The sequence below is a fragment of the Cloeon dipterum genome, chromosome 3, assembly GCF_949628265.1.
Source record: "Cloeon dipterum chromosome 3, ieCloDipt1.1, whole genome shotgun sequence".
NCBI lineage: Eukaryota > Metazoa > Arthropoda > Insecta > Ephemeroptera > Baetidae > Cloeon > Cloeon dipterum.
This window is the reverse complement of record NC_088788.1, coordinates 22136572-22164342: the sequence shown is the minus strand read 5'-3', so window position 1 is coordinate 22164342 and position 27771 is coordinate 22136572. Positions and strand designations below refer to the sequence as shown.

The window sequence follows — 27771 nt, the reverse complement described above, 5'->3', positions numbered from 1 at the left end:
GGTCACCAAATGTGGGTTACTCGGTTCGAGCCAAAAGGAAATGCATCTGGTTCCTTTGTAGACGTAGATTTAATCCATAATTAAGACTGTAAAGTTTTACATAATAAATATTCACAATAAAATCTCAAAGGAAAGTCAATATATAAACAATTAATTAACGCATCAATATGCGAGTCGAGAATAACAATAATTATCACAGTTAAATACAATGCTTACCCCGGTATTATCTTCGGGTCTATTAAGTTATTACAAGCGTCATATATGCGCACGGCATTATACTCCCGGCCGGAGAGGTAAATGCGACATGACCGTATGCGTGCGTAGGTGAGCGGTCAGTGAAGGTAAATTATACAGGGTAAATGAGAAAAGCTTATCATACAGTTACAAGTGACATCTAAAGGTTACAAACTAAGTTAACGCCAATAAGCGGGAACCGCTACAATCCCATTCCGATGGCGCTGAGAGCAGCGAGAGCGAGCAAAATCATAAATAAGTGGCCTAGTGCATGAGCAAGAACCGTTTCCTGCGCTGCCGGCCGGTGGTCCGCCGATTTGATTTACGCGTGATCCGCGCGTCTTTTTAATTAAACTCTCGGAAATCAACGCATGATTGCATCGGACGATACTAATATAAACATTTTTCTTTTTGATTGCAGGTAAGCCGCCGCACTCATCCAGAGTCTTCTGCCGCGTCGGTCGGGTCACGAACTCCATCATCCCACCATGAGTACAAAACACACACAAACAATAATTTTCGATGCCGAAAAAGGAGATTTCGCGCTAGGAACAATATTAATTTGCGCGTAGTGGCGTTGAGCAACGCCTGATGTGCTTCATTAGCGTCAGATACCATGTGAGTTAATGAGGCTCTCTCGTCAATGGCGGCAGCAGTTGCGGTTGTCTTTTATTATATACGATTCCTGCAATTCAAAATCATTGACAGCCAATAAAACTGACTACTTTATAAGTGAGTTGGAAAATGACTTTGCGGCGGTTGATGCCTAACTAGCTAGATAATTGTTTTCCACGGTGGAAGGAGTTGATTGGACAGTTGAGAAATTTTTCTAATAGGGAAATTATTTTTGGGATATTTGTTGTATTCGAGAAGTGGTCAATTAGACTCGTTTGGACCAGCAATTTCCATTCTGTTTTCGGTTGGAAGAAACATTTCTCTCTACCTTCTTTTGACTTGACTATTCACATTACCTTTGTAATTAGTTTTTGAAAATATATTAGTTTGCAAAAAAGGTTTTAATTGTTGCGTTCTGCATTTTTGGAATACTTAACAGCTAAGATAAATATTACTTTTTACCAAAGGTCATAGTAAAATTTCCTAATTTGACACAACTTCCCATCGGAATGTGCTGCGCAAATGAATTTTTATGTATTACGAGACGCTTAAACGAGCCTAATGAAAGTGCACCGCATTGTTTTCGCTCCATTCCTTTTTTTATATCGAATTCAAAACGCCATTAACGTCAGTGAAATTTATATTTTTCTGCTCGTTTGTCGGCAACAGCCGCGATTTAGAGTTGACAGAAAAAGTAAGTAGCGTCTCGCGCGTTTGCATCCTTCAAAGGCGATGTGTCCTTTCATTTTTCCACGGCATATAATACGCTCGCCCGTCGTCGAGAGAAATAATTAAATGAACTTAAATTTATCGACTTGCCCAGCGTGTAATGCACTTCTTGCTCGACCGCAAAGAGGAGGAAGGTAAGAGAAAAGAATAAAAATTTCGTGAATTTTCTTCGAATTCGCAAATAAAATATCTCTCTCAATGCATCTGCGATTCATTTGACTATTTTTTAGTTGTATAAAAAAACAGCAAATGGTTTATTTGTAAATGTTGTTAGCGAAATATTTAGTGAAATAATTGTGAGGCATCGATTTTTTATCAGTGAAGATTTTCTGTCAGTCAATTGTTGGGAAACATTGCGTTAGCTGTCAAAATAAAATTTATAATGGGGCATAAAACGCCTCTATATAAGGTCCACAGCGTATTATGTTCTTTATTAAATGACTGATTGCGCGCTCGACACCTGAAGGCAAGCACAAATATCAGCAAAGACCGCGTTTGACATCCGTAAGAGAGTTCTCCAAAAAACCATATAAAACGTCATTAAAAGCGTCCGTCCTGCGGCGCGTAATAACTTAATACGCGCTTCATTCCCAAACGGCGTCGCCACCAATTTGCCGCTTCCCAGAACTCCAGGCAAATTATTCCCCAGCGACAATTATAATAGACAAGTTCACACAGCCGGACGCACCTAAAAGCACAACAACCAGACTGGCCGCTGCTGATGCGTATCGAGTGACAATATTTTTATTTTCTTTTCCTCTTTCCTACCACCGAAACAATCTTCCAATTCGCCGGAAAACAATGTGCGGCGTCGCCTCTGCGTAATAATTCCATCGCGGCTGCTGTCTCATTAAAGCTTATTCCTTATCATCTCGACTGCTTTCTGGCCGGCCGAGAGCGAGTGGTGGCGGCTTCCAAACCTGTCATTATATCCGCTGCTGCATCTCTCCAGACCGAGAAATGACTTTGGCCGGCACAAAAAACACACATCCACCACAGACGCCAGAAGCATGATGGATTTTATGAATACGCACGCATCCCCGGACTGGCTGGCTGCCTTTGGTGTGATTATTATTATACCTCTAGTTAGGTTTGAAATGCTAACGCCACGGCTAATGCATGGAGTGCGTCCGCGATTGTCTCGGGTTTTTTCTGCTGGAAATTTCTTTCACGCTGATTGGAGCTCGCTGATCCCATTTTTTGCTTTATGGATGCAAAACGAAAAAAATGCGGTTCTTTCCACCTTAATGTTTTGCTGTTCCAGAGATTCGATTCCATAATAAAATATACATGCACAACAGTTGACTGTTTTAAAAATCAACTTTCTGTTGTTTTGTTATTCAAATGAATTGAATATTTTTATCTCTAGATAGGCACTTTAATGGCCCTGCGTTCATTGCTCAGTCAGTTTTAAGTACACTATTATTGCGCAAAACATGATTGAAGTGGTGCTTTTTAAGACTCGGAGCATTAATGGAGGCCTGTAATTATTGAACTAATCAAACAATTTATCTGAAAATGCCTCAGCCTGGAGGTAAAATGTCGTTACACAGTGCAAGTGGTTGAGATAAAAACAAAGGGTTACTCGACCTTTCTCCTTTTTAGACTCACACAAACACGTCGATTTGACCTTTTGATGACAGCAATATATGCATAAACGATGAACGTGCGGCTGACAGATTGAACATTTCAAGGTGTCATACAAAATACCGCAGGCTGAAACCGAACGTGCACTGCGCTCTCACCAAATACAAATTTCAGCTTCGTTTTACCCATCAAAGTCGTGAAAGTCCAACTAATTAACTCGCAGCCAAGGTTAATGCAAGATCATATTCGCGCGCTCATCTGACTTGGTGAAATCCAATCCTGATCTCCAGGGATGATGAATCATTGACCCGAACGTTATTTACGAGCTCGCGTTGTTTTCGACTTCTAACATCGCATTTAATCACTCTGGCGAGAGAGCAGCGGATCAGTTTCAAAATGCGTTTGAACAAACGCTGAAATCTCGCGAGTCAAGTGTCGCATAATTACTCCTCATCGCCGCGCATATTATCTGCGGCTGAGCGGTCGCTCGCAGCGCGATTCCAGTTTTTCCACTCGCCCAAGGGTGCCTGCCTGCGCGCGATGCGGACGAAAAAGTGCACAAACCGCATATTTATGCATGCCTGGTGGAAACGAGACGCGACACAAACATGCGTGATGCCTCCATTACCGCACGCCTCAATTGTTCGCGGACCGAAAAATTCACTGAGTAATGAGCGTAGCCGGTGCCCGGACTTTACTGAATTTCAGATGCACGCGGCCTTTGAAGAAATTTGCTTGTAAGTGTCAAAGTGTTTTATGCGTCAAAAAATGGCTCCGGTTTCTGAAATTTTATATCCGTCCCATAGCGATTAGGGGCGGGGTCGTTTGTTACAGATTTTTTCTGGAAACGGAGAAGCCACGCCTTTGGTCTGGAGTTGCATGATGGGTTCATAATGAGGTGGTTATAGTAATCAAAGGAGGCTCTTCGAAAACCTGTCAACGCTTTACACTCTCCCGGCCCCTGTCTGATAGCCGAGCTGGAAAATTTTCGAGCGCCTACGTGCGTATGTCACCCGCTAGACCGGCCACAGCGACCGCTTGCTCAAGCTGAAACTAAACAACGCTCGCTCCTCACTGAGTAACTCTTAAGCTGGCTCGCCAGAATCGGCAAAATCAAATGGGTTTGATGGAATGCAATTACTGCAAGTTGCGCTCGCTTTAATCTTAACAATAGCAATCTAAATTCATGCAGTTTTAAAAAAGTGCTGTCTGTGATGAACGGACGTTAACATGGAGTAACCTCAGCTTGATCCGTACACTTTTATAATTTCTGTAATATGGTATAAACAATGCCAAGATTGTGGAGAAGAAGAAATGTGTAAGTCGTCTGATAATCTGCGATATTTATCCATGTGTGTATTGATCCCTCAGGGTCGGATTCGAGATCAGCGGAAGAGGAGGGAGGTGGCAAATTTCGATCCTCGCCTATTCTCTGAAGCTAGGACGCGCGGCCGATCGTATCTCCTTTCGGCGGCAATTGTCACTTTCGATGCTGGTTTTGTTCTCCCTGTGCGGATGTCTCTTTCTCTCTCACACAAGGCTTGATGCTGGTGCCGGCCATCGGCGAGACGGGGAAGGGTTAGATTCACAAAGTTGCGAGAAAAAATGGAAGCACACTCGAACGAAGCGAGTTCGGATTTCACGGCGCTGCCTGCCAAAATATATCACCAAGTCTGCTTGAATTACCCTCAAAAAATCAGTCGGAGAGAGATAGAGCAAGAAAGAAAGAATGAAAGAGCGGAGGAGGAGGACAGGTCGGCCGGCCGGCGCGAGGGAGAGGCGAGAGTAATGAGTAAAGACAAAAAAACGCGAAGAAACCGAGCCGCATCTCTCTCGCTCGCTATTACACAGAGAGCCCGATCAGCCTTTTCCTCATTAGATCTAAAATATAGATGCCCTTGGCTGTCACGCCCTATTCTCATCATGAAGTGTGGTCGAAAGCGCTTCTGACCACCTTCCCATTGTTCTTCGTCTTGCCGCGCGTGCAACAAATTTAGCACCTTACTTATTTTCACAATACTTTGTGCATATTTTTGCGTGCATGATTGGCAACGGGTGAGTCAACCCGGGTCGCGGATCAAACGGGCATATCGGCTGTAAAAGGCGAGAAATTTGCAACGCAAATCGTGACGCACAGCACTCGCAAACACAATTGAACACAAAGTGGATGCAAATGCTATGGCGAATAATTTTACGCATTCGAGAGCGAGCACAGTTATAACGACATTTTGAGTGCAGAAAACGCGCTGAAGAGGTGCAGCGGAATGCGAACCACAAACAAAAACACGCCAGCGGGAAAAAGGACTTCGAAGAGTGTATTTGACAATTGAAAGAGAAGGCGCGCGCACGTCGAGGTTAGCAATGTAAATGTTTTGTTCTACGCCACTCAACACGAGTGGGAATTGACTTTCCATAGCGCGAGTGTTCTCAATAATGATGACTGTGCATCTATCCGCCGCGCAGGATGGCCGGCGATGTGAGTGAGTGAGACCCTCTCGCACTCGGCGCGGCAGATTAAAATCTTTGATAATAAGTTGATCAGAATTCACCATTGTCCGCTATGACACTCCATCGAAGTCTATATTATCAACTGTGCGCCATTGTTGTCACTGGAAGAGGCTCTCTCTCTCTCTCTCTCTCTCTCTCTCTCTCTCTCTCTCTCTCTCTCTCTCTCTCGTGCTGGCTTCCTTTATTTCTCTCCTCGCAGCGCAGAGTGTATTCGCGCTCTGAGTGCAATCTTGGATGGCAGGTGCATTGCGGCACACCGAAGATGCACTCTCGCTCAACTCAAAACAGTCTCTGGTTACTCGGCACTGGCTCTTGAGGGAAAAGGATTTTGTATTATAAAGAATACCAATATAGTATAAAAACTTAAAATACATTGAAAATAAATTATAGTAAAATTCATACAATTTTAATTCGAATTGTTGTCCATGAAAATTTTGAGAAAATTGCATATTTCCTATACCCTTGCTCTCTGCAGAGAGAAAATTTAAATAAATTGAATAATAGACTCGGAATGAAAAATTTAAACATCACACCTGCAATGGAGCTGAAGGACCAATTGAATAAAAATACCACGCGATAATTTCGTGACTTTTATGCGCTTGCTCTTGTATGAAATTCCGCGAGTGCAACTGCACACTCATTGCCATTTTTGACGCCATGTGATGGGCACAGTGAGCAGTGCTGCTGCAATATTATTATTGTTATTACTGCTCCATTCCATTTCCTCGGCGGTGGAGGAGCGAAGGAGAGAACGAGAGAGTAGTCCCGCGGTGGAAGATGTGGTCTGCGAGCAAGCGAGCGAGCGATGATATCAAAGGAACGAGGAGTAGTCACGATTATTATTATACGGTGTGTACTGGCGTTGTTAGCTACTCACCAAGTCGTATAATAAAAGAGGCTGCGCTATTATTATGCATTATTATTTATTTTAGAGCCTTGCAGCAAGCCGCAGAGAGAAAGAAATACACAGTGCAAGGTGTGCTCGCTTATATGTACTACTATATAGTGTGCCCCACTTGCTTTTTAATTCATGGGAATCGGAATAATTTTGAGTAGGGGGAATACGCGCTGCTATTGCGTGATTCCACGCACTTTGGCTTTTAGCCGGCGAAAGACGAAAAGTGAGCTGCTGGGAAAAAGGCGGAATGAATAGACATTGCAAAGAAAAGCTCCGACTGACCTCTCGAAGGTGATTTGAACTCGAGATTGCAATGGTTGACAACAATGAAACGAGCTCTTTATGGCAAGAAATATTGCGTGTTGAGTTGTATCAAAGCTCGCTGTGTACTGTAAAACCGGTGGGATCCGCAAAATTATAAAATAGCTTATTTCGCCTGATTAAGAATCAAACGATGAATTGCAAATCATGACTCGTAACTTGCCCACGCCTCCCAGGATTTATCTATCAGCAGTCCCATAACTGTCACGCATCCAAATTGTGACTAATGCGAACAGAGAGAGCCTGACAGAGTGACAACTGCAAGCACATAAGCCGTGCCAATTTACATATTTTGACAAACGACTCGCGAGAACAGTTAGGTGCACTCCGACACTATTACGAAATCAATGAGATCTCGCGAGGATGCTAGTGGTGCACGATCGGTTGGTCCGATAAAAAATGGAATCACTCAGTCATCCTGGCCGGGAGTGATGCAACTGGCCGGATAATAAATATCTAGAGCTCTCTCGGGGTCAGCTAAGGTTGTTTCCATTTCCCTTTTTACACGCGAGCGAAGCAAAAGTACACAACAAGTGAGTGCTGGATTGAATTACGAGAAGAAAGAAAGATCGGGCGACTTTCTCGGGGCCGTCGAGTGTGTGTGTGTTTTTGTGTGTAGGTGTTCCCCGCGAGAGCTAGAGGAACACGATCCACAGTCGAGTTATGATCGTGCATATTATCCAGCCGTACATAAATATCGTGCTTTGGGAGGTTCTGTGTTTTTGGCGACAGGCAGGAATGTTTTTCAGGGTCCATACCTTATGTCACCGTCGTCAGTTAAACTCCTCCGCAAGCCAGCGAATTTCGGGTCGACGACTTTTGTCGCGCTGCGGTTGCTTACTCTTCTTTTTCCACTGCGCGCATAAACGAGAGGAGTATTAAAACGACGCAAAATTCGATTTGTATTTTAAAAAGAGCTAAAAGGATTTTTGGCGTGGCTGCAACTTGCTTACTTTGCGGCTTTCCCGCGCGACGTTCTGCGCTGCTCCTCTCCGTTACTTCCCTCTTTTCATATTTTAAACATGGCGCTGACAGAATTTACGTGGGAAGACCACCGTGGTTGTTATTTTGTCTCGACTAGGTCATTATCATGTGTCACCACCTTATAATATTAAATAATAATATTCGCCGGCCGCCGCCGCCACGCGAGATGATCGCCCGCTTGCTTTTCTTTCCCAAAGCGAATTTGCATGACCAGGTCATTTATTGGCATGCTGCTTTCGGGTAATAAAATTGGCCTGACAAACAGCCCGTCCCGTTCGCTGCGGCCAAGTCGTTGGGATTTTCTGTGCGTCTGGAAATGGCCACGGCATTTACGACGGTCGAAAAACAGCAGGCCAGATTAGGTGATAAATTTCGGACGCTCCACGGAGACAAACATTCAATTAAAGTAATAGTTAATACATTTTTACTATACCATACTGCAATCAATAGCAGTGTCAGCGAAAATGAATCAATTTTAATTATTCTTTAATTATAAACGGTTTTTCCTTCAAATGGAGATCATAAAACATGCTTTTAGAATCTGACAAAATAAAGAATTATATTTTATACCCAATATAATTGTGAAACTTTATGGCCACAATTAACAAAATTGATTGCTCCCTGAAGCACTTACACCGTTTCAGCAGCATTAATCTCATTGTCATTGGTTGAACCGCACACTGACTTAATTTCCTCTCCTGCATTTTAATTCCCCCGCTTATTTTATTAATGCCATTTTAATGACACCAAGAGAGGAAATCAAGGATGCAGATTACTGCACTAATCCCCGTGTTCGTCTTGGATGTCAGCTGCACTTTTAATAAATTCACGCCACTGCAATCTGAACCGCGTTCAGCAAAGAGAAAACGAACTGGATTCCACAACGTCGGGACGTTTATTTTTATTCCCAACTTTTTTTATATTTTAATCCCTCAGCTTTAATTAAAATCTCTTAACGTACCCGCAACACAGTTACACAATGCATTTGTTTGCACGGTGTTTGGCATTGTGCACATAATATACGTTGTGATGACAATGATTCATGAGATTTGCCTGCATCAAGGTGTATCATATATATATTTTATAGAGTTCGAAACGAGCGCACAGGTGCACAAATACAGTCAAGGCAAAAAGTGGATCCTTAACCGTTCTGCATGCATATTTTGCTACTCCCCCGCGTGTATTGTTTTTAAGCGTTTACACAATACCTGTTCTCACTCCGTGGCGCTTCTCAGAATGGAATTCACTTTGGCGACGTAAAAAACGAGGTGAATCGAATGCAGGCTTCCATTGTACCAAGGAATCCACCATAAATCACATGAATAGCAGTATTATGTCATATATTTGTAGGATAAAAAATAGTTTTGCTTTTTGCCTAGTAACTAAATGATTTATTCATTTATAATAACGTTTGCTACAAATGTTTATTTCTCATTTGTGAAACCTATATATCAGCAAAAAATTGAATCTAAAATGACCGGAATGAATGAAATAAAAACACGACTCCGATCGCTAGCTGAGAATATAACGATTCTTTGGTGTCTTCATGTTGAATATTTACTTGTTGAATTTCACCACAAATTATCATCCGTGAGGCCTGTTGATTGCGTCTGGACATAAGATGGCACGCGTCCAGCAAATATGCAAAGCAATGCCAAATGTGCGCTCTCCGGAGCATTTTTAATTTTCCAGCTTACAAGCCGTGCACGCCGCTAATTATATCGGAGGCAGTAGCCGACCGAGGCGTGGTATTTAAGCGCTGCACGGAGGAACTTATTCGTGACCACTGTCAACATTCATTGTCTCTGTCTGATAAAATGTAGCAGCCCCCTAGTGAGAGCGTGTCGACACATGCACCACAACGAGCTGCCGCAACCTCGCATACCTGAGAGCTAATATTTTTGAGAAATGCGCAGACTTAATTTTTACAGCCGAGCGTAAAATGTTTTGTTGTTATTCTCGCATTGAGAGTGTGTACCGAGTGTGTATGGGAGGCTCGAGAAGTCCGTCATGAATTTTTCATTAACACAATGAGCCGCGCGGCCAGATGTTGGGAGCGCGAGGAAGAAATGGGTTTGGCTAATTTATATATCGAGAAAATGATGTTTGCCAGGGAAAAGGTGTGGTCCAGGCAGCGCGAACTGAACGGCCGGCTTGCCGGCCGCTACATAATCCGCCGGCGTGGTTCATTTCGGGCGCGCGGACGATAATGCGAGTGCTGCCATGACGTACCTACGGTAAATATTTATACCCATAATAAACCTCGTTTTTTATATGACACGATAATTGCTTAATTTTTCAATTAAGGTGGACACCTACCAGAACATTTTTCGCTCTTATTTACCAGGTTCACATCACCAAATTATCATGAACATCCCATTTGAATGCCGCAATAAAGTAGCATTAGTTTTAATTCAATCTTCCAGTCGAATAATCCCTCAATCCATGGTTAAAATTGACGGATTTTTTTAGACAAAAGACAATAAGCTGGCTGTTAAGCCAGCGAGTTTACAAGCTCCATCCGTTTGCTTTTGCGAATCATTCGTGCGGGCGAGCAAACTTTACGGGTTGCATCGATTTGCATATCAGTGCTCGCTTATCCATGTTTGCAATGCTAATTACAGCAGTGCACACGACCAGTAGTTAAAAGGGTCGCCGGGCAGCGGCAACAAAGTTTCCAGATTTCGGTGCCGCCACCGCATGGCTGGGCGAATGAACCGCGCGTCCATAACTCAAACGGAGCGATGCCTGTTGAATATTTTATCAGGCCGGCCGCGATTTGATCGTTTTTGTGAGGAATATAAAGAAGTGTTGCGTGTTTTGTTTTCGAGAAAGAGAGAGACCGACTGACGAGAGAGCGTGTTTGGCAGCCCAGTGGTTGTCGGGCGGGCCGGCCAGCCTCTGTGCAGCCGCGGTACACACATACTATGCGCGACCTTGGTGGCGTTAATTACACACTAGCAACGGAAGAGACAATCCGAAATGACGAATGCCACGCCAGCCAGTGAGTGGCTGCTCATAAAATATTCGGCTACTGATTGGCAAAAAACGCCGAGTGAAGTTTTTAAAGTCAGTAAATTTGAATTTTAGTTTGCAATTAGATAATTCTACTCATCTAGTCAGCATTTTAAATGAAACGAAACAATCCAGTTGTTGTTGTTGCAGCTTTGCAAATATAAAAAATAAACCTCAAAATTAAACACAAGTTTGAGTAAAAAAGTGATGATTTTCCGCCTCCCAAGGAGAAGTTGGTCCTGACGCAGCATCTGCAATATGTGTGGTTTGATTCCGTGACGCCGATCTTCACCCTGATCAGAACGAAATGAGTCGCTGATGCGTGACACGCAGCCGGCGCAGCCAATCATTATTCCATTCCACCTGCGGACAACAAAGGACGATTATCCGAAACTTTGGGGATGCACAATGGGGCATTCTTTTCCAGAGGGTCCGTCATTACAGCGCGTGGCGTGCGACAAATTGCCGCTGCGTATCGATGCCGCGAGACTGCGTTGGGGGAAACAGGAGCCACCCCGCGCAATTAGGGCATTTCTCGGGATTGTAAACCAACAGCAGCAGCCGCCAGAGGTGCATTTCGGGAAATAATCACTTCCGAAGAAACGGGCTCGATCGTTGCGGCTGCGCCCACTTCTCGATAAAACAATTCGTCTGCATAATTAGAGTCTGAGACGGAGAAATGCACATGTGCAGCTGCTTCTGCGGTTGGAATCCGTCGTGCGTGTCTGTCGCAGACGCCGAATTGTGTGTGTGGGCCGAGCAAACGATTCCATCTTGACTACAAACGCAAACGCCGTGATTCATCTGAATAGCAGAAATGAAATATCGCAAAGTGGGTGCTGCGAAAGGCTTTCAGAAAGAAAACAGTAGCCGGCGGTAGGTGGGGCGCGCACTCTGTTATCCTCAGGACCCGTTCGTTTTTTACTGATCTTTCGTCCCGGTCCTCGTTCGTGTGCATGTACAATCATATACACACGGTGGATGCCTATTCTAGTCAGAGCTGCGTAATCCTCAGGAGAGGCAACCAAGAATGCGATCGATCCGACTGATAACATTCGAAAATGCTGCTCCGCAGTGAGTTATGGCTGCTGCAAGAGAACGCTGATGCCAGAGAGCGCAACATGAGTGTGCTGGATATTCAACAACAATATTTCCGTGTATCGCGCAGAGGGATAAAAGGCATAAGGATAAAAGGCATAAATAGAGGGAAAAGAGATGCATCACTTGGGCAAGAGCGGATGAGTTATCGCACGCTTGAGGCTCAGATTACACCCAGAAATCGCCTCTGGCAATCCCCTTTAATCGGCAACATTTTTTCAACTCCCATTTCAATTTCTCATGTTCAAGAGCTGTTCTAAAAATATTCCCTTCAAGCACAGGTCTCATCTCGTTACTTTGTAAATGTCGTGTTTCTGCCGTTAAACGTAACGTGTGTCATCAACAAGTGGACGCGTTGACGAGACTCTGCTAACCCAAAAAACCTCTAATGCAAATATAATTTAAAAATAATGCCACCACCTAATAAGACGCAGCACTAGCCAATTAGCGATTTTGATGGCCAAATGTGGAAGAATTCCCATCACAAACACACACGCGGCGGCGTTTAATGCGCGATCATTACCGGCACTCTCAACGACACACCAACAACCACTTCTTGTGTCCGCACGCCGTTTCCAAGAAAGCATCAGCCGAAACAAAAAAAAAAAGGCGGGAGGCTCGGGGGCCCCGGCATATTTTTGGTCGTAAAAGCTATTAAGCCGGCTGCCGAAAGAATTAGCATGGCCAAACGTCTTTCTGCTACTGCACCCCGAAATACGGCCGCTTGTCATCACCACACCTAAACATTTAGAGTGAAAAATTGTTATGATCGCGCGCGCCGGGGCAACACGCATATGCGAAGCGCTGATCAATTGGTCTTCTTTGAATTTAATTGAAATTTCCATGTGGGTCGACATCGACAGGGCCAGGCAATAAAAAGTGGCATGTAATGAACGCCGTGATGAATCGCGCGCGGGTAATTGCGATCGGCCGTCTTTTAAACGACGTCCCGTCCGTCCGTTCGGTCACCAAAAAGGCCGAAGTAGCGGCGGCCAAGATTTTTATCGGCGCAGATGCAACTAACACACGAATCCTTGCTCTTTATTGCATTGTCTTGTAAACCATAAACTTCCAGCAGCCTCTACACGTTTATGGCTCGTCTACGGTGCGAGAGCGGCTCGCTTAGAACCAGTGTGCTTTTTCAGCCGCGCGTTGTGCGTATTTGTTTGGATACTTTGCCCGATCGGGATCAGTCAGCTAATTTGTCATTTCCACTTAGCGCTGCAGTCGGACTCTGCAACGCTTGCGGCTCGTTAACGGATTTCATAATGCCTTCCCTCATTGCCAGTAATGAGTAACGTCCAGCCATAAGCGGTCATGGAGTTTTCTGAGAAGCTAGACGCAGCATAATTTAGGCACTTCATTGTTTTCGGTGAATCTTCTCCGGTTTGAAGGAGGATGTAGCAAATTATTTAACACATTGGTCGAAAAAGTAGTTAGACGCTCTGCAGTCACGTTTGATACTTCAAAACCCAGGAAATCCCTATTTATATTACATAAGCTAGTCCTTTAAGATTAAATTGAAGCAAAATTTTATCAAGTCAGCCTATAATTTTTTAAGAAATTTGCTATGCAATGTGTGCTTTTCAACTGGCTTCCTACGCGAAATCTCTTTTTATTTTGTCGAATCAAAATCAGCCAGGAAAATGTGGTCAAGCACTATAAATTTTCGACAAAACGAGCAAAATTTAATGATTACTGTAGCGTTATTGGATCAAACAAACAAAATGTATGTAACAAACAATTTAAATACATTTACAGTCATTCCACTTTTAAAAGACAGAACGGCTATTCTATAAATAATTGAGAAATCGTAAGAACATATAAATGAAACGAAAATCGTTGATATTTCCTTCAAATCTGTTCAATTAAATTCAGCTTTCTTTTGGAAAGCAAGTTTATGCTCTTTTAGTTGCTGCCCTAGTTTCAGCTGACTATTGTTTTAATAAATAAAAAAGTGAATGATATAGCAATTTTCCTTCGCTTATAATAGTGACTTTATAGTTTTCACCTTGGGTAACAGAAGCACACGCGAAGCTATTGATTTCGGGCCGATGTGATGAAGGAACCATAAATCTAGGCGGGCGCATTCAAATGAGACGAGTGCGCGTCCTTTATTGGCACCTTAATGAGGTATATGATTTTGTTGGTTTATGAAGACGTTATTATTAGCCGATTAGAGAGAAAACGGCGGGTAAAAGCGGTGATTATGCGATGCAATAATGGCAGGCCGAGCAGCGTGCATGCTCATAAACGAGCGATAACATCTCGCAGCACCCTCCGGCGTCCGTCCGACCGACTGCCCGCCCGCCCGTCTGTCCAAGCAGGCGCGAGCAAGCCATTTTTCGAAAATCAATTTGCGATCGCGCGTGACAGCGAAACGAGGGAAACCGACGGTGCGATACACGCTGATTAGCATTGCCGAATGTGCTACCGTGCACTGCTGCAGACGGCTGGCCTGCGAGTAGACGCGGTCCAGTGCCTTCCGAGCCCGGAAAAAATGATTTCTCGAGTGGCGCGGCAGATGCGACAAAAACGGGCCCGACGTGGGTTGTGGTAATAGCAGCAGCAGCCGCCGCCGCAGCAGCAGAGGCTTTTAGCTATAATTTAGTGGCAGGAAAATTATTTTAATGACCAACAAAAAGCAACGACACCAGGCTATTTTTCTGCAGTGAGTATAGACATCAGCGGCCGCGTGTGAATTGTGTCTAGTCATTTCTATCAATGATGACGTCCAAATTGTATTATACGAGCATAGAGAGGAGAGGGAGCGTTTCAATGCCTTTGCAGCGGCGACTACGGCGACGACGACGCGGTGGCGATGATGATGGCTCTTTGATGGCGAGGAATGAGAAAGGCTCACTGTTTGTCTTTCGCCGGTTCACGACCTGTACAACACTCAGAAAACTATCGCGTCCGCTGCCTGTCTTGCGGTGTGAGTCAGCTCTGCTGGACAAAGACAGGAGAAATATCGCGGCGATAATAAAAACATACTTTTAGTATTGTGATCGGTCAGGTAAACTCTTGTAAATAAACATTTTTTTTTCAATTTTAATCCCCAAAGTTTGAATTGACTAAAATGACAATGATTAATGCTGAAATGCGCAAAAACATTAAAATAATTTTCACTTATAGGCCAGTCTCTAAATTTCACGAATTTCGCCATTTCACCCTCTTGAATTATTCTTTGATTTCAATTGTTAAGTGTTTGTTACACCCCTTCAACAAATAGTTGTTCGCTAAAAATGACTGCAATCGTGCACTTCAGGGGGTCTTTAATCCTAGTCGAGTCTAACTAATTTAGCCATTTTTCGCTTCTTCAAAAGCTCAACTCTGCGGTCGTTGCAGTCTCTGTGAGGATCACGTGACCAGCGAGCGAAAGTATGCAACAGACTTGTCCCCCGTGCTGCACGCGTTGCATACGCACCCTTTGCATCCCCACTGGTCGTTTTTTCATTGAGAATAGAGCGCAAATATCGCGTGCCTTCCTCGATTTCGACTCGGTCCAGGCCCTGTCCGTGGACGAGAACAGCTCAGGCTCGTTTTTTATTGTTAGGCTGTATAGGTGCAGCAGCAGGTGTAGAGCGAGCGAGAGTTTGGCAACGCCGCCGTTTCGCCAACCAGCGCGAGATGAGAATGGACGAAGCGAGAAGAGCCTGCCGATCAGCATAAAATTATATCGGTGCTGATGGTGAGGAACGGCGACGGTGATTTCTGGCCAGATAAACAGCCGTGAAAATATTTTAGGAAACACACTCTGCGGCGGCCTGATTAGCATTCGGCTTTCCGCGCGGCCCAAAAGGCAGCAGCCAGTGTTTTCGCCGCCCTTTCTCGATCGACGAACGCTAAATTGCCGCCACCTACAGTCACATGGTCATTTGCATCGCTGGACCTTTTTAACGGCACCCGATATTAGCCTCGGGGTCAATCCCATATTTTGCCCGGACCTTTTGACGAGTTCATAGAAATGAATTTTAACGGCGTGTGTCCCTTTCTGTCTGCGCGTCGCTCTCTCAGATTCATATTTCTGGATGAAAACAGGAATTTTTATAGCTCTGTTAAAGGAAATGTTTTCACGACTGTAAAAAGTCTGCCGAGGCGTTCTTAAAACGCTCGTAACACTGGCCATAAAATTTGTTAAAATGTGGAATCAACCAACATTTTCTCCACCTGAAGTCCGTGGTGCTGCGCCTTCATTGAGCCAAATTAATTAGCCAGAGAGTTTCCGCGCGGGTCTCTCTCTCTCTCTCTCTCTCTCTCCAATATAATTATTCGACTGACGGCGTTCAGTGAAAGAGAGATGCCATAAAGTTGAGTCGGATATTGAGCAATGTCACCGAAAAGTGGAGCACATTTGTGCGTCTTGGCCACGAAATCGGCTGCTCATCGATGCAGAAATAACATATCCTGACAAATAATTGCACCATCGCCAGATCCGATCGGACAGATAAGCTAATTGCATGGTGCACGCGCATTAATGGAAACTGACTGAGCTCGTAAATCTTTCACCTGTCTTTCCGGCCATCGGATATCCTTTTTCGGTGATGAATTGACAGAAAGTGTTCTAGATTCATCAAAACCTATTGAAAATAAAACGAATAGCGATAAAAACTTTAGAAAGAGCTAATTTGTAATTAAATTCATTCAGCTTTTAACTCATGTGCCAAAAATGTGGCGTGGGCAAACCAACCTCTACGGTGCGGAATAATAGCCCCTGTGTCGATGCAATAGCATGGTTGCCTTAATTTGAGCAAAATTGAAAGCGTACGTGAGTGGGAAATTTGAATGATCGACATTGCCGGCGTCTTGAATCACTCGCGCATTCCGGGAGTTGAACGAGAGTTAAAGCATCTGAAGAAAGAATAAAAAGGCGCAGCACAGCCGGCTCGAGATCAACAATCAAGTGGCGCATTTTTCGGTTTAATGCCGCGCGAATGTAATATAATAATGGATGCTGCCGGCAAAAACAATGCTCAAGTGACTCGACCGAAAGCACTCAGCGCTTCTATAAAAAGGGAGGAGCGCGGGGTCATTAGCGAGCAGGAGAAAGAGACAATAACAATAAAAGGCGCCCAAACATTCTATTACGTTTGCAGAAGCCCCGCTCGGCGGTTGCGGACGTTTGGGCGTGCATTAATAGGCTCATGCTAAACGGCGGCACCATAAAGTTCGTTTCGGAACTGCACTCCGCCTCCTCCTCACTCAGCAATCAAACCGCGCGCATCTCCCACTGTTTTGATCCCATTCTCGATCTTTCTCTTGGCCTTGCTGAGAGCTATTGTGCATCTTGTAACAAATTCGCTCTTTCCCCGATACAAACACACAGGTTGCGTCCAGGTTGTTATAACTGTAAGCAGCACACTCATTTTTTACGTCAGATTTTTACGAAAGATCCACTCTCGCACACACAAACACACACACACGCTATACGATAATTAATAGCTGGAGCAGTTTTACTCTGTTCTCTAATATCAGCCGCGCGGAGAGAGGTCATCGGAACCAAACCGAAATTACGTTTCTCCCGCTAGTTCATTCATCTCGCTCTCGTTTGTGTCGGTTTCACAATCATACACACTCGCGCACGCACGCTGTATACTGTATGAGAGCCATTAACGTCATCTGACACATGCTCTTATTTGTGGAGCAATAATTGTTGCAGCCAGATTTTTTGCCCACAAACGTGAGTTTGTTCTTTTTTGATGAAGGAATGTGATCTGGAATTGCCACTTTCGAAGCAACGCAGATTTCTTCTCGAGATATTTATCGCTCAAATGAATAAATTAGCGGCTTAATATGGATACGCCGAGGACGCTGTAAGCGTTGCATGCATTGTTGTGCGCGTATGTATGAAATTGAAATTTCCCACCAAAGGATAGCCGCATGAAAGTAAAATCTTGTTTCTCACTGCGTTTCCGGCTCGGACATTTACGACTGCCATTCGTGTTTGACAGTGTCGGGTGCACACACATTTTTATGACGCCGCGTCAAAAACACGAGAGAAAAATGTGATAAAATTCGTTGTTTAAACAGTGCGTATTGCCACTCTCGTATATCTGACAGTGAATTGTCTTAGTTGTCGTCGTTCCAGTAACGATGGCAGCTATTCAAAACATCCGTTTGGTTCCAACCTTTCTATTCAATCCCAAACCATCGAGCGCAGGGTCAGGTTTGGTGTGCGGTGATAAGTCTCAGGTTACTTGTTTGCTGTTATGACTCTTTAAAGGTTCGTGTTTATTCCCAAACCAAAGCAGTTTCTTTGAGCAACGCCAATTCGTGGCGTATCAGTCACTCGTGTATGGCAAAGTGAATTACACAACTGGCAAAAGCGGCTTTTTCACCGCTCGGCTGCGGCCGCCGCGCGTTCTGTATACGCTAGCACTTAGCATGTATAATTTCTCTAAATAAAATAAAACTCGACGCTTTTCACAGAAGTGTGAACAACGCGCGATACATCCAGCATCAAGTGCTCTCTTAATGCAGTGCTCAGGGTCGGCTAGCAAATGGACGGACACGCTGTGCTAATTAATGATGCAGCTGCATTTCTCACTTCATGTTTGATTGTATGAATGCATGTATACGTATACACTCCCGCAGCGACTAACTGACTGGCTCGTCTGAAAAATGAGATGGAAAATTTACCGCGTAAGAAGGGAAAAACGACGAATTGCTGTTACACCACTGCGAGGCAGACCTTGCTGGACCAAATTGCCGATTAATTACCCACCGTGTCACGGTTGCCAAGAAAGGAATCAGCCCGAATAGGAAATCGCTGCTGGTGATCGAGAACGTGTAGAAATTTTAAATCCAAATTGTAGAAAACAACTAATAAATAATCTTTTCGTAGTGAAAATTCAGTTAACTTTGCCATGGAACGGGATTTCTCACTCTCTAAACTAGGGATATAAATTAACTCGTTACGGATTTAAAACCAGGTTGGGTGGCAAAAAACAAAATAAAAAATGGAGTTAATAATTATCTTCCACGTCCTCGTCCTGGACAGCAACTATTTGGGTTCTCCCAATCAGGTATCTTCAATTTACTTGCAAAACAAAATCCCGTAACACAGACTTTCGTGTTTCCTGATGTTCAATTATTTTCTTAGTTTAAATAACTCCATGAGCGTGTATTTCTCACTCTCTTAATAGTCGCATTTTCATTTCGATTCAGGCAATGCATGAGGCAGATTTTCGCGTCACATTCACGAGGAATAAATGTTTGTAGTTCATGCATGTACGCTTCAATTATTTTAATCAAGTACAGATTTTCCTTGAAACGAACCCCGTCAGAACAGATGGTTTTGAGAAAATTTCCCAGAATTTGGGTCGGTGTGAGTGTGTGTCGTGACTCAGTATGGAGATTCTTACGGTTGAATCAGCATTCGCGAGCTCACTCCTAGACGAGTTTTTCGTATGAGAATTGCCACTGATAAATTCATTTGAATAATCCACGCACGGGCCGTCCGAAAAGAGACTGATCATCATGCGATCCGCATGTTCTACCACGTCTCCCGCAGCGAGTGTAAAAATTGGCACGTGTTTGCTCTCTGGAAATAAGAGGAGCCCGTTCCTTTCGATCTCTCCCGCACGTCTAAACATCCTCGCAACAAAGTAACATCGATTTGGTACATACTCGTCGGCGCGCAAATTCAATATTTACAGCAGCACGATTAGCTCGCAGCACTGCAATGATACATGCGTGGCGGATAATAATTTGGAGCCGCGGTGCAATCATGCAAATGTGTCCTTAGGTTACTGCCGTCTTTACTTTAACCACCACTTACGACTTCAATAAACATTATTGTTGCTCCCCGCCGCACCAGAATTTTACAATGTATATATGTGAGCAATGAGTGCTGTATCGCTTCGTCGCCTGCGGACGCTTTCGGCGCGAAGTGCACGCATTTTATGCAAAACGAGCTGCGCGAAAGAAATTTTAATTTGACAGCAAGCTCAAAAGTTTTCATGGTCAGCAATTTACTTCTTTGCTGTGCTAACTTTCAATATTTATGGTAGCTGTACTTTGCATAAATGCGTCTTTAATGCTCTGGCTGTAGTAGCTTACATTTTTATTGGATCACAATAATATTGCAATTAATAATTTTTCGTGTATTTTTACGCAGTTAACGAAACTCGTGACTAAACACTAGTATGGCTCTTCGAAATAATGCTGGGAAGGTGCGTCCGTAACGTAGGTCCAAAAGAATTTCCAAGCGTCCAGATTTATTTAATGAATTCATCAAAGCTGCCAAATCGGTATGCGATGTGTTTACGATTAAACACATATGACCAAATTTGTTAAAATAGCCTAGTGACGGAATTACCGTTAGCTATTAATTGAATGGTGTCAATCATATCGCAGAGTTCCGCCACGACCGAGAGGAGAGCCGCGAGAAGGCTGCTCATTTTTATTATTTGCACCTGAATAGGACAAGCCGTTGATACCGATCATCACAACCGACGAATTGTGCTTATCATTGTGCCGAGAGAAATAAAAGACCGCAAGCAATCGTTAACTGCACTTTTTATCTCTCGCGCGTTGCTGCTTTACATGCACGCATGCCTCGGTCTGGCGAAAATGATATCGTGTCTGCAGCATGCGAAAATGACTCTGTATATGTTGAGTGGTAATCAATATTTATTCAATTGCACTCGCACTGCTCACATGCCGGTTGCGTTGCGAAATTTTGAGTGTTGTAAGGAGTGTTAACGAATGTCAGACGCTGGAGAAGAGGTCTGGACGGGTAATTCAGTCGAATGTGAGAAATCGGTATTAATTGCATCTCTTTCCCTTTATGCTCCTTTTAAATTGTTTTATTGCGCACTGGTGTCCTTCAAACTCGTTTGCAATTTAAACCTGAAACTGTACACAAATGGCTGCTACTTTTTCAATATGGGCACATTTCCTGAAAAGGCTGGAATATATATACAAGCCAGTAAAGTGTTATTCCCGTTTTCTATCACAAGGGACTTACATAAGAAAAAAAATGACTAGGCACAATCCAGTCTCAAAAGGAGAAACCAAATAGTGTCTCTGAGCGCCACCCTTAATCCTTATCACGACGCAGCTCAGTCATTGTATGCAAAGGCCCATTTTTCATCCCCATTGACAATCTGAAGAAGCCTCAACCAATTCAATTGAAAAGCCAAGAGGCGTGCGTGCGTTTGCGTGTGGCTCGCCGGCTAATCTCGTTTACAATCTGGCGTTCACATCTCCAGCCAGCCGCTTTTGTTCCCCGCCACCCTTTTTAATCTCGGGCGGGTGGGCTGGCGCGCTCGGGGGTGGAAAATCGCCTAATGACTGTGGTCGTGACGCTGAGGAAAAGCCAAACTCGTCGGCAAACGATTCTTCATACCGCCACGGACGAAATCACGAGGAACAAAAATATGTTAATTAACCCTGAGCGCTATTAATAATGGCAAAAAACTGTCAGTTTTTGCCCCTCCTCCACCTCCTACCGCGGTCAGCGCGAGTTAATAACTTTGAGAAATATTGCTTTTACACTCTCTGGGGTTGAATTACATTACACGCGAGCCGAAAAACGAACCTGCTGCCGCCGCTGCTGCTGCGGAGAGCGTCCCGAAAGTTTAAACTTTTATTTTTGGTGAGCACTCAGGCAGGCAGGTATTTCTTGAGGTAGCCAGCCATAATGAAAGAAGTGACGTGGCAATTTTTATTCCCTCGATAGCCGGCTTGGTGTGCTGTTAACAATTTTCTTTCGTACGTGGGTCGCAACAATTATGTGCATGTTGGTGCGTAAGTAACAGGTATGACCAAACGCGCGGAGGGGAGCGTGAAGGCATATAATGGGGAGGATTCTTCTAGCCTTTCGTGTCGCATTAAATCGCACGGAAATTAAAGCAGAGATATTTGCTTGTTTTGTTTGAATAATTTTTGAAATATTTTTTTCAACCCAGTCAATATTGGTTTTTATTTTGTTGATCAATCAAATCAACTTTTTTACCAGCTGCGCAGGATCCAAATTGGATGATAGCGAAAACATGTGAAACGCTGTAAAATTCCAGTAAACGCGTGATACTTGAGAGCAAAAAGTGGCGATCGAGAAAATCAGCAAAAACTGTTTCTCTTTGATAGGGTCGCGCATCAAAAATTGTCTCGAAAATGAAAAAACGCAGGAGTGCTGGGAAATCCCAGCAGCAGAGAACAAAGGTATACTTCCTTCGAACACCTCCTTTCCAGCACCACGCATCACTCTAATAGCTCTGGTCAAGTGCGTGGCGCGAATTTCGATTCCCCGCACCAGGTCGGCTGATAACATCTCGGGATTTTCATGCGCCACTGACTCTTCGGCGGCCAGAATGCGAGCGTGTGAGGCGGGCTGCTGTTGCTGCTCAGCCGACGCCGCTGCCGCCGGATTATTAAAATATTCCGCTTTTTTATTATTGTGCCTTCTGACACATGAAAACGCTCTCGCTCATCCCTCCTTTTAACACCTCCGAATGTGAATGTTTGTGCCACCAAAAAGGCCTGTCCCATTAATACGCGTTGTGTGTATAAAGTTGTTACATTTCCACTTGCGCGATAAAGTTTGTGCGAGCGAATTCGATCTTATTAGCCGGCAAGGTGCTGACGTCGCGCGCGTCCATAAAATCGGCTCGCATTTTTTTGATCCGCTGCTGCTGCTGCTGTTGCTGCTGCTGCTGCGGGCCGATAAAATAAAGTTCGGCCCTATTTGCATAGACGCGAGGTGTGTCCGTCAGGTGCTGCTGCTACGTGTAGTTTTGTTCATTAACGGCTACTATATTATGGCTAATAGTGTTGCCAGCATCTTTATTATTTTCGGCCCTATGTCATGTATGCGCCTGTGTACATACTTATTTATTTATTTGCGGACCACATAGGCCGAAATTATTATAGCCGACCCGATTGGCACGGCAATTAACTCGTACTTTTTATTGCGAGTGCTGCGAATTAGAGAATATGCACGTGTGAGCGTCGCCGCTGCCTGGCCCCGCGTAAATAATACGAATTTGTTGGAACATTTCCGATTCTGCCGCCGCTTTTCTTTCTTCTCTCGCTTAAGTCGGCGGAGTGAGGTGTGGCCGACTTGTCCCAAGATGTATTTTTATTTAAAAAACTCATTAACTCGCTAGCTGTGTCGACGTCAGCCAACCAAGCCAGCCAGCCAGCTGAACATGTGACACTTTCCAGTCGCTCTCGCCATTATTATTTTTCGGTGTTTAATGGCCCTCATTATCTAATGAATGCAAATTGGTCAGCGGAGCGTTCATTTATATTTTTTGATTGACACACGGAGCGTATACACCCATGGCGAGCACAATAACAAGATTAATTACTTATCAGCCGCGCTGGTGTAATTATTTTTATCTGCGCAGGAGAAACAAGAGATATACGCGCGGCTTTTGGCTATATGTAGATCCATCACTTATGCCAAAGCCTACAGCATGGATACAATAATCCTTCCCACCAGGTTCAGAGGAAAGTTCAAACGTGGTTATTTTAATCTAAGCAGAACTAACCACAGCAACGAAAGAAAGCAAAAATTTCAGTTTTTCATTCTAGCACTTCGTGAGACTGAAAGATGAAAGCCGCAGGAGATGTGCAAGAATTTAATTTCCACCCCAACATTGTATGATGAAAAGAGCCTGCTTCCAAACAATTTACCAAATTACGTAACTTCGACATTTAATTCGGTGTTCCTTTAAACAAAGTAAATCAAGTTCTCAAAAGAAACGGCAAGTAGCCTTGGGTTAAAAAATGGACCTGAAAAATGCACGTTCATTAAGCTGCTTGAGGGTAATTGCGCTCATTTGGCTCACTCGTTCACTTATTAAATGAGCAAGAGCAATCACGAGGTAGGTGCGCAGCAAGAAGAGAAGCTTCACGCGAGAGTGAAAAATGGAAATTCCTGTGCGATGACGGCCGGACCGCGCGATCGCGTCCGTCTCACGCTCTCGTCTCTGAGGCAAACGCGGCACGGCTTTTTTACATATCACATGGAAATGCGTGTTTCGTGTGATTTTATATTTCGAGGCCCGTCTGATTAGCCTGCCGGCCGGCGCGTAATTATAAATCGAGGCAAAAGTGTCAAGTGGTTGTGACAGATAGATGGAGGTCCGCGCCTCTAATGGGCCCGTTTATCAGGCTGGATCAAAGAAAGAGAGCGCCTCTCACTCGCGCGGCCCAGGCATCATCCATCACACATTCTGTCAACACCGGCTGAAAAGGTCTCGAGCCGGACCACAATGAGAGCGTCCTTCACCAAAAAAGAAACAATCGATTCGCCATCAGAGTGACTGCGAAGAGCTTTTTGTCTCATCCGACTACAACTACACTACTCATTCTCAACGGCTTTCCCTAAACACCCTAAATAAAATTTGTCGTTGCCTAATCTAATTTATTATTCCTTGCATTTTAACAATAAAAATGCTGGATGTGTTCAGGCAATGAGGACGAGTTTGGTTCAGAAACATAAAAAGTAGGGCCGTGGATTTTAAATGATCTACTCTTTAGTTCCTATTCGTCAAATACAAGAAGTTGAAATGAACACGAAACATGAATTTAAAGACATTTAATTCACTCTTCAAACCGTCTAAAAATCCATACAATTGATCAATTTTTGATTCGTGAGAAAATTTATCTGTTTTTGAGTCTGAAAAAGTTTATTTATTGCTCGATTGGTTTTATTGCAAATTTTAAGACCTAATTTGCATATTTACATCCTTGGAGGAGACAAAAGAAAGTAAACATTGCTGCATTCTTTTAATAATTAATCAAATTTTTCTAATAGAAAACCCGTAGCCTCTTTTTACTGTGCGTGAAAAATATGTGTTAAAAATCTAATATCAGAAATCAGAAACATATAATCCGTTTTGAATTCGAAATACGAAAACACGAAATATATAATTACAAAGAAAATGAATAAATAAGAACGACGAATAACTGCTTGAACAGTTATTCCAAATATTGGAATAATGAATGATTATTATATTAAATTGATCAAAATTCTTATCTTGTCCTTGGATCGGCCGTGTGCGTCGCGACACAGCCGAATTTTGCAGCCGTGAATTCGGTTCCCTTGGACAGAAGGGGACCATTTTAATTAACAATTCATCGATACGAGGAAAAGATTAAGATGATAATTACATTTCGAAAGCGGTCGAGACTTGATGATGAGAAAACTGCGTTTGTAATTAATTTTCGATGAGTATCTGGCTGATAAGTCGCGCGTAATTATACACCACGGGAAATTGAATGTTTGGCACGTCCATGCGCGCCACCGCCGCCACTGCAGGGCCGGCGAATCGCTCCTCTCGTGCGCGAAGGAGCATTTCTGCTTTTTTAGGACGGCTCGCTGCCTGCAGTCGGCGAATTGAGCAAACAACACGTCGAAGCGTTTGACGTGTGTGAGTGCACGCTGCACAACAAAGGCGTGCGAAATAATCGCACTCGCGGCTCCTCTGAAAAGCGTCCGATCCGCCGGCTGTCACTTTGTCCCCGCGGTGACACCCCTTCTCTGCCTGACAGCCGCCTCAGCTCCTTTCTGCCGAGCACACAGGTGTGTGGGCGGAAGTGCGAGCACTAATTTGCACGAAAGCCCTCATTGGGGACGAGAGCAAAATCTGGCCCGATTGTGCGAAACTTGAGCACTCCGTCTTGCTCCATGTGTCACTCACTCCAGCAATTTTTCAACACTCAGAAAATGTCTCCGAAAATTGATTCAGACCTGGCAAATGAATTTCAGAGAGATGTACTCACTTTTTTTCTTAAATAAAAATGCGATTAGATGCGTGCATTACTCTAGCACTGGACACGAAACAATTTAATCAATGGTCATAAGTATGCAACCTCCAGTCAGTTCACATCTTTCTTTGTGTGCTGAGAATGAGCGGCGAGCAGAGTAACATTAAGTTGTTCTATTCAATTGAGACGCAACGAATGCAAAATGCACGCCGGCGTCGCAGCCAAGTATTTATTGACGACTGCGTCTCATTCGTTGCGGCACAATGTAAAAAGTAAGAAGTGTTGTTCTCGCTGGTACTTGCCCACGGAGACCTGCACCTCTATTAATTCCATAATGCACCCGTGTTCGATAACAAGCGTCAACTTGTTCTCCTCTACTCGCTAACCACGCCGATCTGACTTTCGATCTTTGCTGCAAAAACGCTGCACTTGGGAGTGCTACGAAAATCCGAAATGGCAGGCTAATAATAAAGTATATATATATATATATATATATATATATATATAGCTAATCAGGTGCACCAGGCTGCAAAAGGGAAACGTCAAACGCGCATGGCGTGCGGCGTGAGCCAGGCAGCTTGTAAACAATCATGTTTGCTGTCAACCGCTATTTATGCTGACAGAATTATTAAATATCTAATGATATAATGTACGTCTATCTGTCTGGACGCAAATATCATTTAATCATTGAAACGGTGCCTCCGCGAGAAAGAGCGAAAGGGGACTCCGTTGTGATGAAGGGCCGAACTATGATTACTCTCGTCGCGACGATTGAAATGGAGCTCTCACAATGAGGGATTAACAGCGACGGTCACTGAAAACCTGTCCTCGAAGAGCGTTTGGAAAGTTTTGCTACTGATTCCACATGGAACTGTATTTCAATTATCTATTCTACTTGGTTGACTGAATAATTTTACTTTTCAAAACTTGTTTGCTTTGGTGAATTAAGTGCTACCTTAAGAATTTAATTGTACTATTCAGATTTTTCACACATTATAAACCTGAATTTGATGTATAATTTATAATCCATTAAATTGTTTATATTCAGTGTTATTTTTGTTGTAGAACCTTTTAGAGAAATTTAATTATTTATTTCGAAACAGCATCCTTTCCTTACAGTTATAAATAACAGCCGAATAATTCGCTGTTAAAAATATTATTTTGCATATTGCTATTTTTATTTGTAATTCATTGCTCATAAAATGACATACGATTGAAAAAATGAATCCATCATGCAGATGGATTGCATTAAAATGGGTGCTTAGTAAACCGCATACGACCGGCTTGTTGATATTATGCAACCTTCCATTTTACGACGCGGAAATTAAAAGCGCATATCACATAATGCTTAATGATGGTGGTGTTCGAAGAAGTGCAACTTTTTCATCGCACATAAAATACAGTACGTCCATCGCCTTTCTTTCTCTCAGTGTGCGACTGGCTCTCCACGTGGCCATACAAATGCAAATGGTTCGGCCCATAAAGCGGCAGAAAAACAGTTCGGTTTTATATCAGCGTGTGATACGCAGCCGTCGTGTAACCCCCGCTGCGTTAGAATCTCTGTGTGTGGTAGAGTAAAAAGTTCGCGAGCATTTAAAAATGCCCATGTAATTTCATCTCGCGTAGCCCATAAAGAAGACTGCTGGCTTTAATATTACGAGCCCGCTGAAATCCCAGCAAAAAGCAGTCGTAATTTTTGCTCCACCGGCGCAGCGCGGCCATTTCTAATAATAAATAACAAAAATATTAATATGTACCTGAGCGGGCGAGTGAACTCGGCCGATTTGGCTACCGCTCTTTCTGCTTTCTTGAGCTCTTTTTCCTCGGCGCTTTTTTAATCTGCGCCCGGCAAAAACAGGATTAAACGCCCGACGTTATGTGAAAAACTTCCCGTGGAGATTAACCTCCGCGTCTTCCATAAAAACGCTCTTTACCCCATGTGGAACGAATTTCAGCAGCAATGAAAAATAATACTCGTACGTATGTGCGTTTGCCGAGAGAGCGAAACGATAAACGTTGCGAGTGCGCGTTCTAAATTTTCAGATTGTTGTTTTTAGAGA

The 27771-nt window shown here is 43.7% G+C and overlaps 1 protein-coding gene across 2 annotated transcripts in view; it reads left to right on the top strand.

The window, feature by feature from the left end:
* ds (dachsous cadherin-related 1) overlaps nucleotides 1–27771 on the top strand; it is a 121713-nt gene that overhangs the window by 51824 nt on the left and 42118 nt on the right. The window contains exon 1 of one of the 2 annotated variants that reach the window (XM_065486523.1): nucleotides 503–726. The exons of the other annotated variant lie outside the window; for it this stretch is intronic. The gene's annotated coding sequence lies outside the window, so the exon portion shown is untranslated. Of the gene's footprint in view, nucleotides 1–502; nucleotides 727–27771 lie in introns of those variants that run through there. 2 annotated transcript variants of the gene reach the window in all.